This window comes from Elephas maximus, chromosome 6 (genome assembly GCF_024166365.1).
Source record: "Elephas maximus indicus isolate mEleMax1 chromosome 6, mEleMax1 primary haplotype, whole genome shotgun sequence".
Lineage (NCBI taxonomy): Eukaryota > Metazoa > Chordata > Mammalia > Proboscidea > Elephantidae > Elephas > Elephas maximus.
This window is the reverse complement of record NC_064824.1, coordinates 115,681,675-115,699,765: the sequence shown is the minus strand read 5'-3', so window position 1 is coordinate 115,699,765 and position 18,091 is coordinate 115,681,675. Positions and strand designations below refer to the sequence as shown.

Genomic DNA, 18,091 nt, shown 5'->3' with positions numbered 1-18,091 from the left:
GAATAAAACAAAAGTTATCCTGGGAGTTCATTCAGGGTTGTTTGCACAATGAACCAATGGAGATATGGGAATGATCCATTCTTTGCGAGAAAGCAAAAACAAGACAAAATAAAATCAAAGCAGACAAACATGAGAGAAAATTAACAAGGGGAAAAGTCCGCTTTTTGAAGAGATTAATGAAAATGATAAATAAAGCCCTTGCAAAACTGATGAAGAAAAAAAAGAAAGCACAAATTACTAATATCAGGGATAAAGGAAAGATATTCTACAGATGTTTCAGATATTAAAATGACAAAAAGAATATTATCAATAGCCTCATGCCAAAAATTTTACAAGTTAAAAGAAACGGACAAATTATTTGAAACATACAGCTTATTAAAACTGATAAAAGAAGAAATAAAATTTTTGAATGCCTTTTGTCTAAGTAATTGAATTCACAATTAAAAAACAAAGTCTTCCCACAAAAAAAGAAAAAGAACAAAACAACGCTAGGCCAAGATGGTTTCACTAATGAATCCTATCAAACACTTAAGGAAGAAATAACATCGATTGTACACAAACTATTTTAGAAAATAGAGAAGGGGGAAGCACTACCCAATTTATCTTATGATGCCAACATAACTCTGACATCAAGACTGTCAAGCCTTTATAAGAAAGTAAAATTACTGACCAATATCCTCCCCAACAGATGTACGAAAATCCTTAAATCTCAATCAGAAAATCAAATTAAGCAATATACAAAAGACTAGGTGAGAATTATCCCAGGAGTGTAAGATTGATTTAACATTCAAATTCACTACATTAACAGAAAAAAGAAAAATCTGACCACATGATCATTTCAACAGATACAAAAAAAGGTATGTTAAAAAAATTAATCACTTATTTATAATTTTTGAAAAGCTTCTGAGAAATCTTTGGACAGGAGGAAAGTTCTTCAACTTGATAAAGAGCACCTTTCCTAAAATATAGAACAAGTAAAACAAGCAAACAAAAACCTCTATAGCCAACACCATATTAGTTGTGAAATGTTGTACACTTTCCCCCCAAGATTGGGAGGATGTTTGCCATATCTATTGTTATTCATCATTGTACTGAAAATCTTAACCACGGCAATCAGGCAAGACAAATTAAAAACATACACATAGAAAAGGAAAAAAAAAAAGTAAAATTATTTGTAGATGACATAATTATTTACATAAAAAATCCCTAAAGAATCTTAGGGGTTTTATTAGAATTTTTAAGTGAATTTAACATGTTTGCAGGATAAGACAAAATATCAATTATAACAGACACAAAAAAATGGAAAATGAAATTTAAAAATCTTTTTTAATAGCATAAAAAAGCATAAAGTATTTTGAAATAGACTTGAGAAAAACACGCAATACATTTACACTGGAACTACACAAAAGGATTGAAAAAAAGTAAAGGAGACCCAAATATGTCATGTTCATGGATTGGCAGAATCGGCATTGTTATGACATTAATTCTTCCCAAATAGATTTATAGATTAAAATCTCAGCAGATTTTTTTTATAGAAATTAATGGTATAATCAAAGACCTAAATCTAAAATCTAAAAGGATAAAGATCATGGAAGAAAAAATAGGGACAACACTAGGAGCCCTAATACACAGCATAACAGTATACAAAACACTATTAACAGTGCGCAAACACCAGAAGAGAAACTAGATAACTAGGAGCTCCTAAAAATCAAACACTTAAGCTCATCCAAACGCTTCACCAAAATAATAAAAAGACAGCCCACAGACAGGAAAAAAAATTTTGAGCTATGACAAATCCAATCAGCGTCTCATCTCTAAAATCTCCAAGATACTGCAAAACCTCAACAACAAAAAGACAAATAACCCAATTTAAAAATGGGCAAAAGTTACAAACAGGTATTTCATCAAAGAAGACATTCAGGTGGCTAACAGAAACATGAGGAAATGCTCATGATCATTAGCCATTAGAGAAATGTAAATCAAAACTACAATGAGATACTATTTCACCTCAACAAGGCTAGCATTAATCCAAAAACACAAAATAATAAATGTTGGAGAGGTTGTGGAGAGACTGGAACACTTACACACTTCTGGTGGGAATGTAAAATAGAACAACCACTTTGGAAATCAATTTGGCCCTTCCTTAAAAAGCTAGAGATAGAACTACCATAGGATCCAGCAATCTCACTCTTTGGAATACATCCTAGAGAAATAAGAGCCCTCACATGAATAGATATATGTACATCCATGTTCATTGCAGCACTGTTTACAGTAGCAAAAAGATGTAAACAACCTAGGTGCCCATCAATGGATGGATAAACAAATTATGGTATATTCACACAGTGGAATACTATGCAATGATAAAGAACGATGATGAATCTGTGAAACATCTCATAACATGGATGAGTCTAGAAGGCATTATGCTGAGTGAAGTTAGTCAGTCACAAAAGGACAAATATTGTATGAGACCACTATTATAAGAACTCAAGAAAAGGTTTAAACACAGAAGGAAACATTCTTTGATGGTTACAAGAGTGGGGAGAGAGGGAGAGGGGTATTCAGTATCGTAGACAAGAATTATTTAAGTGAAGGGAAGGACAACACACAATACAGGGGAAGTCAGCACAACTGGACTAAACTGAAAGCTAAGAAGTTTCCTGAATACAACCAAACACTTCAAGGGACAGAGTAGCAGGGGCAGGGGTCTGGGGACTATGGTTTTGGGGGACAGCTAGGTCAATTGGTGGAACAGTTTATTAAGAAAATATTCTGCATCCCACTTTGGTGAATGGCACCTGGAGTCTTAAAAGCTAGCAAGTGGCCTGTAGCAAAGGATAAGGAAGACCACTAAAGACACAATGAAAATATGAGCCCAAGAGACAGAAAGGGCCACATTAACCAGGGACTTCATCAGCCTGAGACTGGGAGAACTAGATGGTGTCTGGCTACCACCAATGACTGCCCTGAGAGGGAACACAACAGAAAGTCTTTGATGCAGCAGGAGAAAAGTGGGGTGCAGAACTCAGATTCTAGTAAAAAGACTAGACCTAATGGTCTGACTCAGACTGGAAGGACCCCAGAGGACATGGTCCCCAGACTCTCTCTTCGCTCAAAACTAAAACCATTCCCGAAGTCAACTCTTCAGACAAAGATTAGACTGGACTATAAGACATAAAATGATACTGGTGAGGAGTGTGCTTCTTAGCTCAAGTAGACACAGGAGACTAAGTGGGCAGCTCCTGTCTGGAGGTGAGATGAGAAGGCAGAGGGGGCAGGAGCTGGTTGAATGGACATGGGAAATACAGGGTGGAGAGGAGGAATGTGCTGTCACCTTATAGGGAGAGCAACTAGGGTCACATAAACATGTGTGTATAAGTTTTGTATGAGAAATTGATGTGAACTATAAACTTTCACTTAAAGCACAATAAAAAAGGTAGAAGGGGAAAAATTAACAGTATATTCGTATACATATGTATATACATATAAAAAAAGAAATATATAGATATAAATGCAAATAACCTAAAAGAGCATAACAAACTTAAAAAAGAAATGAATAGTTATATAACTCATATAATCTCATTTCAAGGCTTAATATATAGCTTTGGTGATTATACGTAATCATTACTATCCCCATTTTAAATATGAGGAGCTAGACAGATCAGTGGAGCTGCTAATCAATTAGCAGATTCCAAAAATGAACCAACACACATGTGACAATTGATATTCACTAAAAGCACAACGAAAATTCAATGAGGAAAGAATAGGATTTTCTGAAGTTGGTGCTGAAACAAATGAATAAATATATTACAAAAAAAAAAATGAACCTCTGTCTCTATGTCATGACTCATACAGACTTATTTGAATTAGATTATAGACCTACATGTAAAAGCTAAATCTGTGAAACTTCTAGAAAGAAACAAGTAGTATATTTTTGCTACCTTTGGGTAGGCAGGAAACCCTAATGGTATAGTGGTTAAGCACTACAGCTGCTAACCAAAAGGTTAGCAGTTCAAATCCACCAGGTGCTCCTTGGAAACTCTATGGGGCAGTTCTACCATGTCCTCTAGGGTTGTTATGAGTCGGAATCGACTCAATGGCAATGGGTTTGGTTTTTTTTTGGTTTTGGGTAGGCAATAATTTTTAAAGAACACACAAAAAGAATTAACTATAAAAGGAAAAATAATCGACTAGATTTCATAAAACAAAGAAAAACTTCTGTATTTCAAAAGTCCTCATTAAGACAATAAAAGTGGGAATAGATATTTACAATACATATACCTAACAAAGAACTTTTATGCAGAATATATATAAATATTACATTTCAATAGAAACACAAACCACTCAAAAAATAGGTAAAAGATTTGAACAGACTTAAAAAAAAAAAAACCGATGACACCAAATGTTGATGAGGATGTAGAGCAACTGGAACACCCTTACATTGCTGGTGGGAGTGTAAAATGGTACAACCACTTGAAAAAATGGTTGGATAGTTCTTACAGAAGTAAACATATGGAGAGTGGTGTCAGTAAAAATTGAGGAATAAGGAATTCTGAAAATTCCTTCCTCTTTTAAAGCGATGAGAAAAGTGTGACAGAATTCAGAATCAACATTTTCCAAAATCTAGAAATTAACTACAGGCTTGCAGAAATTTGGGGAGCATTTATTCAAGAAAAACAGCTAACTCTCAGGACAAACAGTGAGCTTTGTGGCATTTAAACATGCCCTATTGTAATCCTCCTCTCTCTGGCTCTGTGGTAGCCTTGAAAATCAATAGCGTGCACTCGCAGTAAAACCAGCTGCCTGGCAGCCACCAAAGCGGGCAGGATGGGCTTAGAGCTCCTTCAAAGATTGCTCACAGGGAGCCATCGTTATTTGACCTGTCTGATGATCCCAACTTGTCAGACTGAATTTATTTGACCTGATTTGTGCTCATCCAGTGCAAAAAAGCTTTGCCCTGGAGCCGTTTATTGAAAATAATTAGGGTTAATTGTTTAACTTTGTGGCTGCCTGGGGCAGTGGATAAGGGTTCAGGCAAACAATATAAGCTAAGCAAAAAGCTTAAAAGTAGAAACTGGGAAATGAGTTGTCCATACCACCACCAGCGTTTGCAATTTAGTCGATTCTGACTCATGGCAACTGCGTGTATGACAGAGTAGAACTGTGCTCCATAGGATTTTCATTGTCTTGTCTACCCATCTGTAAAATGGGAGGACAGCACTCATATCACTTACTATCTGTTCCACTTAGAGCCCTCTAAGTGGAAAAAAATCACCGCAAGGCTTTACAAACAACACTACGAAGAAAAAGAAACTCTCTGCCTATAGTCCCACTCTTTTCCTCTCTGGAGCTCTTGAAGCCCTTTACTCACGTGACTTTGAACTTACTTTGAACCCGAAAATTGATAATAAAATTTTTACTCTTCTGAAAGGACATTCATGGAAGGAAATTCCACAGCCTCCAAAAAATACCCAGTGTCTTCCAGCTCTCACTGTCAAGAAGTTCCTCCTGTTATTTAACCCTCATCCTTCCTTCTGCAGATCCAGCCAATTCTTAGTGCCTTGTCCTCACAGTAGTCAATAAAAAAATTAACTACAGGCACACAAACACATCTCAAAATCATTAAGTTGAATGAAAGAGGACAGGATCAAAAGAGTACATAATATAATATTCTATTTTTTATGAAGTTTAAGAACAGGCAAAATTAATAAACATGGTAATAGAAATCAGAAGTATTTTCCTATGAGGTGTGAAGTTTCATTGGAAACAGCATGAGGGAAATTTTTGAGGTGATAGAAATGTTTCATATGTGAATTGGGATGGTAACTATATGAATGTACACATTTATCAAAACTCATCAAATTTTACAGTGAAGAGCTGTGCATCTCCTTGTACATTAAAAAAAAATGTTTCATTCTTAGAAGACTGAGTGCCAACATAAGACCAAACTAGAAAGTCAAAGGTTTATTTTTAAGAAATTTAAGATATAATTGACATTCAGTAAGCTGTACTTTTTCAAACTGTATAATTTGATAAGTTTTTACATAATAAAAAACCCCATTGCTGTCAAGTCAAATAATATGAATATGTAAAATTCAAGGAATAAATATATTAATCAGCTCCAAAAGTTTCTTCATGTGCATTTATAATCCCCCTTCCTTCCACAACCAGCATTCCTGGGGTAAACCCCATTAGGTCATAATGTATTAATTTTATTTAGTGTTGGATTTGATTTGCTAAAACTTTGGCTAGAATTTTTGCATCAATGCCATGAGGGATACGGGTTTTCTTTTACTGTAATACCTATGTCTGATTTTAGTATCAAGTAGCCTCATACGTATAACATGGATCTCTTCCAGTAGGTCTCTCTCTGCTTTCAGCCAATATCCATCTGACATCAGCAATGATATTCCTCATTCCATGTCTTTTTCTGAACCCAACTTGGATTTCTGGCAGTTCCCTGTTGAAGTACTGCTGCAACCACTTTTGAATTATCTTTAGCAAAAATTTACTGGTGTGTGATATTAAGATATTATTCAACAGTTTCCACATTCTGTTGGATCACCTTTCTTTGGAGTGGGCACAAATATGTATCTCTTCCGGTCGGTTGCTATGAGTCGGAACTGACTTGACGGCACCTGACAACAACAACGACAAAGCCTCATAGAATAAGTTGGGAAGTAGTTTCTCGCTTTTCAGTTTTCTGGAAGAGTTTCTGCAGAACTGATATTATTTCTTCCTTAAATTTTTGGTAAAATAAAGTCATTTGGGCCTGGAATTTTTTTTGTACGAAGGTTTTTAACCACCAATTCAATCTCTTTGATACATATGGAACTATTTCATTATCTATGTCTTCTTGAGAGAGTTTCGATTGACATTTCATTTAAACTGTTGACGTTATAGGCATGTAGTTTCTCGTTGTCGTTATGAGGTGTCAGGGAGTCAGTTCCAACTCACAGCTACTCTAGCGACAACAGACTGAAACCCTGCCCAGTCCTGTGCCATCCTGACAATCCTTGCTGTGTTTGAGTCCATTGTTGTAGCCACTGTATCAGTCCATCTCTTTGAGGGCCTTCCTCTTTTTTGCTGACCCTCTACTTTACCAAGCATGATGTCTTCCTCCAGGGACTGGTCCCTCCTGATAACATGTCCAAAGGACACGGATGAAGTCTCTCTGTCCTTGCTTCTAGGGAGCAGTCAGGCCGTACTTCTTCCAAGACAGATTTATTTGTTCTTCTGGCAGTGCATGGTATATGCAATATTCTTTGCCAACGCCATAATTGACAAGCACCTATTCTTCTTCGGTCTGCCTTATTCATTGTCCAGCTTTTGCATGCATATGAGGTGGTTGAAAATACTGTGGCTTGGGTCAGGTGCACCTTAGCCCTCAAAGCGACATCTTTGCTTTTTAACACTTTAAAGAGGTCTTTTGCACCACATTTGCCCAATGCAATACATCATTTGATTTCTTGACTGCTGCTTCCAACAGTGTTGATTGTGGACCCAAAGTAAAATGAAATCCTTGACAACTTCAATCTTTTCTCCATTTATCATGATGTTGCTTATTGGTCCAGTTGTGAGAATTTTTGTTTTCTTTATGTTAAGGTGTAATCCATACAGAAGGCTGTAGTCTTTGATCCTTATTAGTAAATGCTTCAAGTCCTCTTCACTTTCAGCAAGCAATGTTCTGACTTCTGCATATTGCAGGTCGTTTAACGATTCTTCCTCTAATCCTGATGCCACGTTCTTCTTCATATAGTCCAGCTTCTCAGATTATTTGCTCAGCATGCAGATTGAATAAACATAGCAAAAGGACACAACACTGATGCATGCCTTTTCTGATTTTAAACAACTCAGTATTCCCTTGTTCTGTTCACACTACTGACTCTTGGTCTATGTACAGGTTCTGCATGAGCACAATTAAGTATTCTGGAATTCCCATACTTTGCAATATTATCCATAATTTCTTATGATCCATGCAGTCAAATGCCTTTGCATAGTTAATAAAACACAAGTAAACATTGTTGAAGTTATAGGCATACAGTTTTTCATAATATTCCTTTATTATCATTTTAATATCTATAGAATCTATAGTGATGTCACTTCTCTTATTCCTGATACTGGTAATTTTTGTCTTCTTTTTTGGAGTAGTCTGGCTAGAGATATATTAATTTTATCAACCTTCTCAAAGAATGTGTGACCTACACACACATACTCAATTCACCTGCTGACAAGTCATTCCTACAGAAATTGAAATTACAACTACATACACCATATGCATTCTTTCTGTCTCTTCATTTTGGCTTCTAGAAAGCTGAAAGCCATATTTGTTGGGCCTCTCTAAGAAGACTTTTATGGTATGCAATTTAAATACTAACTTCAAACATGGAGTTGACTTATCTTTTCCACAGCACCTGGTTTCCTTACCCACAATATAAAAATACTTTTAATGTTTATTGTAAGTTTTCCTAGACTAGAGCTTTCCAGAATATAACAGGTGGTTATAAACAAATACACATGGCTTTCACTTAGCTATCACACAGATAGTTTTGATGTTGTTTGTGTGCGTGTGTGTTTCTTTCACGGTGACATAGCCAGGAAAAGGAAGAAGACTTAGCCAGGAAAAGGCCAGTGCTTAGTGTAATAGTAGATACTCAATGAATATTTGTAGGAGGAAGGAAAGGAAGAAGGCAGGAAGAGAAGTAGGGAGGGAAAGAGGGAGAAGGGAAGTAACAGAACCAAAGGCCTCAGGTAGAGGAGAACTCAGGGGCAAAGATTTGAAGGGAAATTTCAGGGAAAGGAAAGAACCTTCTGAAGGGAGTATGGAAGAGTTTACATGAGATAATCACTGGAGACTTTGACTATCAAATTACATAGGCACAGAGACTGTCTTCTAGAAGAAAAAATGAAGACATGTCAGCTTGACCATTCTATTTGAACTCTATCAGCCTACTCAAACTGCAGGAGACTCCAGGCACAATTTATATATTTTCTTTAATCCAGATCTTACAGCACCTTAAATTCTTTGTGTCTACTTTCAAGGACTTCCTGTTGGGATAAGAGGGATACAAAAGGGAGAGCTCTTCCAAAATGGTGAGATCTTTCAACCAATCCCAGAAAATCACAGATGTTTCATGAGAACAGAGTCAATAAGGTCTTCAATTTACATTTCTTTCTAGACTTTCACCCCACACCCTCACCACTGTCCAACCATGAATCCAATATGTTTATTATATACTACATGAAATAGTATATAATAACTACTTATGGCCTGAAAACCATCCAGCACCCTGGTTGCCTGGAGTTTAGGGCATACCCACAGCACTGGTTTTTCGCCTGGACACTCTGTGGTCCTGGGAAGAGGGACAAAAATCCAAAGGCCAGCCTCATCCTGAGTCTGTTGATAAGTTCACATGACCTTCACTCAATATGCAGTATCCTTCCAATAGCAATTCTGGCTTTTGGAATCCTAACTTCTGCAGATGGCCAACCAAGTCATTTAATACCATTCTTCTCACCTCCTCAGTTCTAGCCACCAACTCCAGGTTAAAACCCTTCCTATATATCTAGCAAAAGGCACTGCTAAACAAAAACCGATGAAAAGCATAAAACAAAGAGAGCTGTGTTAATGTTCTTGGTCTTAAAATTCTACCTCCCATCAGCTCCGCCAAACCAATACATCTACTCCAATTATACCCAAATAGGCTGCAAAGAGGACCCTTCCCTCTGGAGGCTGCTTGGTTTTTGCTGAGGGACCACTCCTACCCCAGTGGAATATTCCCCTGCTCCAGAAGAAGCTATTATAAAATTAACTGGCGATAAAACCAACCACAGGGGGATTGTGGGACATTTATCTTCTTCAAACCCCTTGTTGTTTTTGTCCATCTGGTTGCATTTAGTCCAGAGATATAATTTTCAGTGCTGCTCTTTTCTGGTAAACCATACAATTAAGGTATTTGAAAAACAAACAACTCTTAACCACTGCACGGTGAGGAGCCGGTTTAGCAATCTGTGATCCATTTTCCCTGAGCAAACACACTTTTATATCCAAGATGGTCATAAAGCAAGAACTGAAAGTCAGGAATTATTATTTAATATAATGATAATATGATTTCTTCTGGCAGTCCTCAGAGAAAAGAAAACGAGATGTGAAGGGAACAGGGAGAAGGGCTTAGAAATTATATGTGTGCCTCGCCTCATGAATCCTTAATATCTTCCTTACGATTTTCACAAAATATATATATTTTTGAAGCTCACAGAAGGGAAATACTCAATGATGGTAGACTCACACTGCCAGACAGAGTGGTATACGAAAAAGAAGAGTAACTGAGTCATATTCAAGAGAAGCATGGGTATCAACTTCTGAAAGCTGCTAGATATCCATGCAAGCACACGTAAATGTATATGTCTAAATGAAATGTGCAAAATTATTGACAACATAGTCATCCTTTGTGCATTTTGGATTATACCTGGGTCATAAAACTAATTTTGTTTTTAACAATGCATTCTTCCAAGTAAATGTCACCTTTCAATCTCACATAGAAAGCTCTACACATTTCCCCCCCCATGGGGCTATATTTCAATCAATTTTTGAAATCCTTCCAAATCTTTCACTAGAGTAGGAAATGAGTGTGTCTGTATTCACTCCTTCTCTCTCTCTCGCTCCCATTTACCTTTTTTTTCTCACAGGTGCCACTCACAGCTCAGTCATTCACCAACTTTGGTTCCGAATGGCTTCATTTTTCCTAAAAATCAAATATCACCTCAAAAGATGAAGCTACTCCACCAGTGAAAAAATTCAAAGGAGTGTGCTTCAGATTTTTAGTGCGCTTTGTTAAACAAGAGTTCCTAGAGATGTTTCAAGATGTATTTATGTTCTGGGGACAGAACTCCAAGAATTCTTGACCAGAATTTAGAGATGGAAGAAGTCAAATGATCTTGTGCCACCTTTATGCCTGTAGGGAGTCAATTCCTCAAGTACATGTCCCATGTTCTCTCATCCTGTCCTGATCTTCCCTGAGAAGATGCCTTCATTCTGATTCCACCTTCAACTCAGGGGGACACATTGGTCCCTGACTCTTCACTGATAAATATGGGGAGATTCCTCTTGGCAGTAGTACATTCTCCACTCTAGGAATGCATTTGGGTGGACTGGAGATCAACACTCAACTTCCGAAGCCAAAGAATGTGTGCAAAAGGTGCATATGTGTCGGTTCCTAGTCCTGATTTGGGTATTTAGACATGGACTGTGTTATACTGGGCTTATGGTTTTCCCCCATGTGTCAGCTGCACTGCTTGGGGGTGTATTTAGAGAATCTAGATGTGGGCTGATGAATGAGATCATTTATTTAGAGAGTAGGGAACTTGTGGAAAGAAAGGATTTATGAGTATATAATATCTGTGTTCTCTAACTTCTTGCCCAGTTTTTCTCTTTTTCTATTTTTTCATTTTCCATATAACATATACATATTAAGCAAAAAAAAAAAAAATGTGCAAGGAATACCAGTGATTATGAACGCTCCCTGTCCTCAAGAGCCTTTCACTTTCTTCTGTAGCTCCAACTTTTACCACATACACCATGAAGAATCACATATGAACGTTCACATTGAAAAAAGGTTTGGGAAAATTTAATAATTCAGCTTCCATTTTCCAAAGGATATTATCTTGAAGAGGAAATCAGACTACAATGATAATAACAGGTAGAATCGGATCAGACTGAAAAAAAAAAAAAACAGCTGTGAATTTATTAAGTATCAAAACTTCTTGTGGAAGCAGAATGAACTTTCTTCCCAAGAGAGCTCCAGGGCCTGGAGTGTCTTCCCCTCCCTCTTCCATCCCAGTTGGATATGATTTAAGGAGATGTACCACATGAGTGGTTTAAGAACCCCCCAGAGTTTTACATTTGATAGTTTCCCAGGCTTTGCTCTTCTTTCCCACTCACCAGCAATAGCTGCCCCCCTCTCTACCCCCTGTGGAGCTCAGAGATAGTTCCATAGCCTCCTCCCTACTCTTCCAGCCACCTGTGCAGCTGAGCTCCTCACACTCCTCAGCCAGCTGCTGAGTGAAGTCACAAGGTATTTTGGTCCCGATGACAGAGGTGTGAATGGCAGCTTCCATCCAACTCAGATGAGATCATGCGTGTGAACTCTGCAAAATATAAAACTCTGATTAGACAAGTGCAAGAGGTGGTTACTTGACAACTCTCAAGCTTAGTGCCCCACATGCACAGCAGATGTGTCATAGGAAAGGATCAATTCTCCTGCCTCCAGGGCAGTCCATTTCCTTCCCTCATGGACAACATTCCTTTTCCTAGATCTCTCTCTATTGGAGTGAATCGAGTGTCAGAGCTCAGGATACAAAGACAAGCTCAACCATTTATTGACCTCCTCCTGGTGCAAAATGAAAAAGGTTTTGCCCCCTGCTCCATTGTTGTTTGTTGTTGTGTGCCATTGAGTCATTTCCAACTCAGAGCTATCCTATAGAATCCCCACAGGGTCTTCTAGGCTGAAATCTTTACAAGAGCACATCACCAAGTCTTTTCTCCCACAGAGAGGCAGGTGGGTTCAAACCACTGACCTTTCAGTTCACAGCTGAACACTGAACCCTTGTGGCACCATGACTCCTTCCTGCTCCCATCTCCCTGCTGTTTAGTCAATTCTGACTCATAGCAACCCTATAGTTTAGAGTAGAATTGTCCCATAGGGTTTTCAAGGCTGTAATCTTTACCAGAGCAGGCTGCCACAACTTCCTCCCAGGGAGCAGCTGGTGGGTTTGAACCACCAACCTTTCAGCTAGCAGCCAAGTGCTTAACCACTGCACTACCAGGGCTCCTTTAAGGAAATTAAATTTCACTACACATGACAGCTGCAAACCTTCACATGAGTCCTCTCTGATGGGGAGTTTATAGATTTCTTTGAATATCTATGGTCACCCACTAGCTGTGTCTATAAAGACTAGGTTACAGAAACACTTGAAGCATAAAACTGGATAATTCAGGAAGAACTGGAAAATGAGAAAGTCCTGTTATTGGTTTTCCTAATTCCTCACAGGTCTGCTTGCCCTGATCTGTGTTGATTTTCAGTTACCAAACATATAGTCTCCTCTCCTCTAGTCTTTTCCTGAGCCGATCATTCCTCCACTTTACTAAGCAAATGATATACTTTAAAGGCAAATCTGACCATTCACTCGCCTTCTTAAAATCTTTCTCAGGTTCCCATTGCCTAAGCTCAAGTCTCAACTGCTTATTCAATGCACAGACTTTCCATTCTTGGCCCTTGATGACACCTACTCCCCGCCCCCGGCTCTCTGTTCTCTTGCTCCCATCATACTGGTCTCTCTCGTGGTCCCTACAATGCCTACAATGTACTTTCTCTTTGGGCACTTCTAACTGGCCATTTTCACTGCATGTCTTGCACCTCCTCCTTGCTTCTTCCCACAAAACTCCTATTCATTCTTTAAAACCCAATTGAGACATTACTTGTTCTGTAGCTCCTTCCCTCACCAAATCTGATCTTTTCCACCTTTGTATTTTTCATTGGATTTTACATATTTAATTAAAGCATTAAAAAAAAAAAAAAAAGTTGCCATCAAGTTGATTCCTACTCATGTGGACCCCATGTGTCTCAGAGCAGAACTGTGCTTCATAGGGTTTTCAATGACTGTGATCTTTCTGAAGTAGATCATCAGGGCTTTCTCCCAAGGCACCTCTGAGTTGATTTCAACTGCCAACCTTTCAGTTGTAGCCAACCATTTGCACCACCCAGGAACTCTTTAATTAAAACATAATAGCAAAAACAACTAAGCTTAGAAATTAAGTCACAAGCTCTGGAGTCAAACTGCCTAGATTTGAATTTAGCCTCAACTGTGTGATTTTGGGGGAGTTACCTAATTCTCTGTTCCTTATTTCATTCATATATAAAATGGGGATTAAAAATCATACCTACCTCAGACAGGTGGGGCCAAGATGATGGAGTAGTCAGATGTTTCTGTGGTTCCTCTTTCAATAAAGACCTCAGAAAACAAGTAAATCAATTATATATGGCAGTCTAGGAGCCCTGAACATCAAAGACAAAGTTGAGGAGTTGGACCGAGCAGCAGGGAGAGGGAGAGACAGTTCAGCAGCAGTGAGGAGGATTTGCCAGACCTGACCTGGCCAGCACCCTGCAGGCTAGGTCAGCTGGTGTATGCGGGCTGAGGCAAGCAGTAGTAATCAGGACATGTTTCCCACACCAGGGGAAACCGAGCGGTAAAGAGTCTGCACAACCCTGTGGAACCAGGGGAAAGCAGTGCTGGATCTGTGAAAGTCAAGTGCAAACATCTAACCTACCACACAGGGTCAAAAAAGCCCTTCCTCCTCTGGGAAGTATCTGTCTCCCATTTACTGACCCCCTCCCCACTCTGCTGTGGTACCAAACCGGCTTCAGAAACAGGGCCTGTCGTGCACCCCAAGCCATTCTCCAGGCTTAGGAGAGGGAACAAATTAACATACAAGTAACAAACAGGAAGAAATAATTTGCGAACTCCCCTAAACTGGGACCTCAGAGCAGGCATAGCCCCTTTGCCTAGGCTCAGGCATAAGGTGTCCATGGACTTTGAAAGCTTTTCACCCCTGCCTAGACCTGGGTGGGCCCATTTCAACAGCATAGGCCCTCATTAGCATAGTACAACAGGGTACATACTTGAAGCTTATTTTCAACTGCAACAGCTAAGGGGGTGTGACAGATTCTTGACATTTGACACTGCCCTACCCTTTAAGCAGGGTTCTTACCTACCCATATAAGCGGCCTGAGGATGGGTGACTCCACCCATTCCACCTAGCCACCCAAGATAAGGGTTGGAGTATAAGTGGTGCCTCCCAGTCCTTACAGCCAACAGCAATGGGTGTCCAAAGTCTGGCTGAAAAACCCATCCACCTACATGCTCTAGGGAATAGGGACATGCCTCCCACCCAGGCACTTGGGGCAGCCATCAGCCCCCTACCTTCCTCAGCACATACCCCCTACTGCAGCCAGATACTTGTGCCTGCTGCAATCACCCCTACATAGCCCTGCCTGTTTAGGACTCTAGGTGAGAGCTGATGACCTGGACACCTGAGCCAAATCCACAAAGGAAAAGTAAACTGACTCCTGGGCTCACATACCTAGTACCTCTGACAGCCTGGTGCCAGGATATGAGAGCTTCAAAGATGCCAATAATTAAAGTATGTCATGTGACCAGCCTATTTGGGCATATCAAAACAAGAAGGTAGGACACAGTAAACAGATGTAAAATAAATAAATATAATAACTTATTGATGGCTCCAGTCAATATCAAATCATGTAAAGAGGCAGACCATGATGGCTTCAGAAAGCAACCAAAACAAAGAACCAAGAAACATCCTGGAGGAAGATAAAGTCTTGGAATTACCAGAGGTAGAATTCGAAAGATTAGTACACAAAGTTTTCAAGATATCAGGAAGGAGATCAGACAAAACACAGACCAAGCCAAGGAACACACAGAAAAAGCAACAAAGGAAATTAAGAAGGTTATACAAGAGCATAATGACAAATTTAACAGGCTGCAAGAATCCATAGAGAGACATCAAACAGAAATCCAAAAGATTAACAATAAAATTTCCAAATTAGACAACTCAGTAGAAGGTCAGAGGAGCAGAATTGAGGCAATGGAAGTCAGAATTAGTGAGATTGAAGATAAAGCACTTGACACCAATTTATTTGAGGGAAAATCAGATAAAAGAATTTTAAAAAATGAAGAAACCCTAAGAATTAACGTGGGATTCTATCAAGAGGAATAACCTACAAGTGACTGGAGTACAAGAACAGGGGAGGATAATAGAAAATACAAAGAGAATTGTTGAGGATTTGTTGGCAGAAAACTCCCCTGATATCACGAAAGACGAGAAGATATCTATCTAAGAAGCTCATCAAAACCCATGTAGGGTAGATCCCAAAAGAAAGTTACCAAGACATAATCAAACCTGCCAAAACCAAAGATAAACACAGAATTTTAGGAGCAGTGTGGGATAAATGAAAAGTCATTTAAGAACGTGAGTCAATAAGACCAAACTCTAACTACTCAGCAGAAACCATGCAGGCAAGAAGGTGATGGTATGACATATACCAAGCGTTGAAGGAAAAAAGAAATGGCCAGCCAAGAATTATATATCCAGCATTACTGTGTCTCAAATATGATGGTGAAATTAGGGCATTTCCAAACAAACAGAACTTAAAGGAATTTGTAAAAACAAAATGAAAATTACAAGAAATACTAAAGGGAGTCCTCTGGTTAGGGAATCAATAACATCAGGTAACAACACAAGACCAGAACACAGGACAGAACAACCAGATATCAACCCTGATAGGGAAGTCTCAAAAAGAAATCAAAGCTAAAACACTGAAAATAGGGAAACAGAGACATCAGTATGTAAAAGATGACAACAATAAAACAAAAAAGAGGGACTAAACAATGTAGTCATAGAATTTTCATATGGAGAGGAAGTCAAGGTGCTGTCAAGAAACAAAAGGTTTGTTTAAACTTAGAAAAATAGAGGTAAATATTAAGGTAACCATAAAGGAAACTAACAATTCCACACATCGAAAGAAAAACGTAAAGACCCAGCAAATACAAAATCAACAATGAAAAAGATGAAAAGAAAATACACAGAGAAAAATGACTCAGCACAGAAGATTAAGTGGAACAAAGAAACTGTCAACAACACACACACACAAAAATACATTAAAATGACAGCTCTAAACTCATACCTATCAATAATTACACTGAATATAAATGGACTAAATGCACCAATAAAGAGACAAAGAGTGGCAGAATGGATTAAAAAAAAAAACACTGTCCATCTATATGCTGCCTACAAGAGAGGCACCTTAGATTCAATGACACAAACAAACTAAAACTCAAAGGATGGAAAAAATATATCAAGCAAACAACAATCAAAAAAGAGCAGGAGTGGCAATATTAACCTCTGACAAAATGGACTTTAAAGAAAAATCCACCACAAAGGATAAGGAAGGACACTATATAATGATTTAAAGGGTCAATACATGAGGAGGATATAACCATAATAAATATGCATCCAACAACAGGGCTCCAAAATACATAAAATGAACTCTAACATCATTGAAAAGAGAAATAGACAGCTCCACAATAATAGTAGGAGACTTCAACACACCACTTTCGGTGAAGGATAGAACACCCAGAAAGAAGCTCAATAAGGACATGGAGGATCTAAATGCCACAATCAACCAACTTGATCTCGTAGACAAGAATACTTTCTTTTCCAATGCACATGGAACATTCTCCGGAATAGACCATATATTAGGCCACAAAGCAAGCTTTAACAGAATCCAAAGCATGGAAATATTACGAAGCATCTTTTCTGACCATAAAGCCATAAAAATAGAAATCAATAACAGAAAAAGCAAGGAAAAAAATCAAATATATGGAAAATGAGCAACACCTTGCTCAAAAACTAATGAGTTATAGAAGAAATCAAGGCTAGAATAAAGAAATTCACAGAATCAAATAGGAATGAAAACACATCCAACCAGAACCTTTGGGACACAACAAAAGCAGTGCTTAGAGGTCAATTGATAGCAATAAATGCACGCATCCAAAAAGAAGAAAGGGCCAAAATCAAAACACTAACCCTACAACTCGAACAAATAGAAAGAGAGCAGCAAAAGAACCCATGGGCATCAGAAGAAGGGAAATAGTAAAATTTAGAGAATAAATAGATGAAATAGAGAATAGGAAAACAATCGAGTTAACAAGACCAAAAGCTGGTTCTTTGAAAAGATCAACAAAATTGATAAACCACTGGCCAAAAGAAAACTGACAAAAGAAAAACAGAAGAGGAAGCAAATAACCCGAATAAGAAATGAGATAGGAGATATCACAATAGACCCAACTGAAATTAAAAGAATCACAACAGAATACTATGAAAAATTGTACTACAACAAATTTGAAAACTTAGAGGAAATGGACAAGTTTCTAGAAACACACTACCTACCTGAACTAACGCAAATCGAGGTAGAAAAACTAAGTACACCTATAAAAAAAGAAGAGATTGAAGAGGTAA

At 38.3% G+C, this 18,091-nt stretch overlaps 2 long non-coding RNA genes across 3 annotated transcripts in view; one reads left to right on the top strand and one right to left on the bottom strand.

Moving 5' to 3' along the window:
• Nucleotides 1-18,091, top strand: part of LOC126078079 (uncharacterized) — a 470,413-nt gene that overhangs the window by 368,759 nt on the left and 83,563 nt on the right. The gene's annotated exons all lie outside the window — the stretch shown is intronic.
• Nucleotides 11,634-13,985, bottom strand: LOC126078080 (uncharacterized). The gene is made up of 3 exons (XR_007517958.1): nt 13,941-13,985; nt 12,018-12,144; nt 11,634-11,712 (listed from the first exon to the last, which is right to left on the bottom strand). It is a non-coding gene; the product is annotated as an uncharacterized LOC126078080 (long non-coding RNA).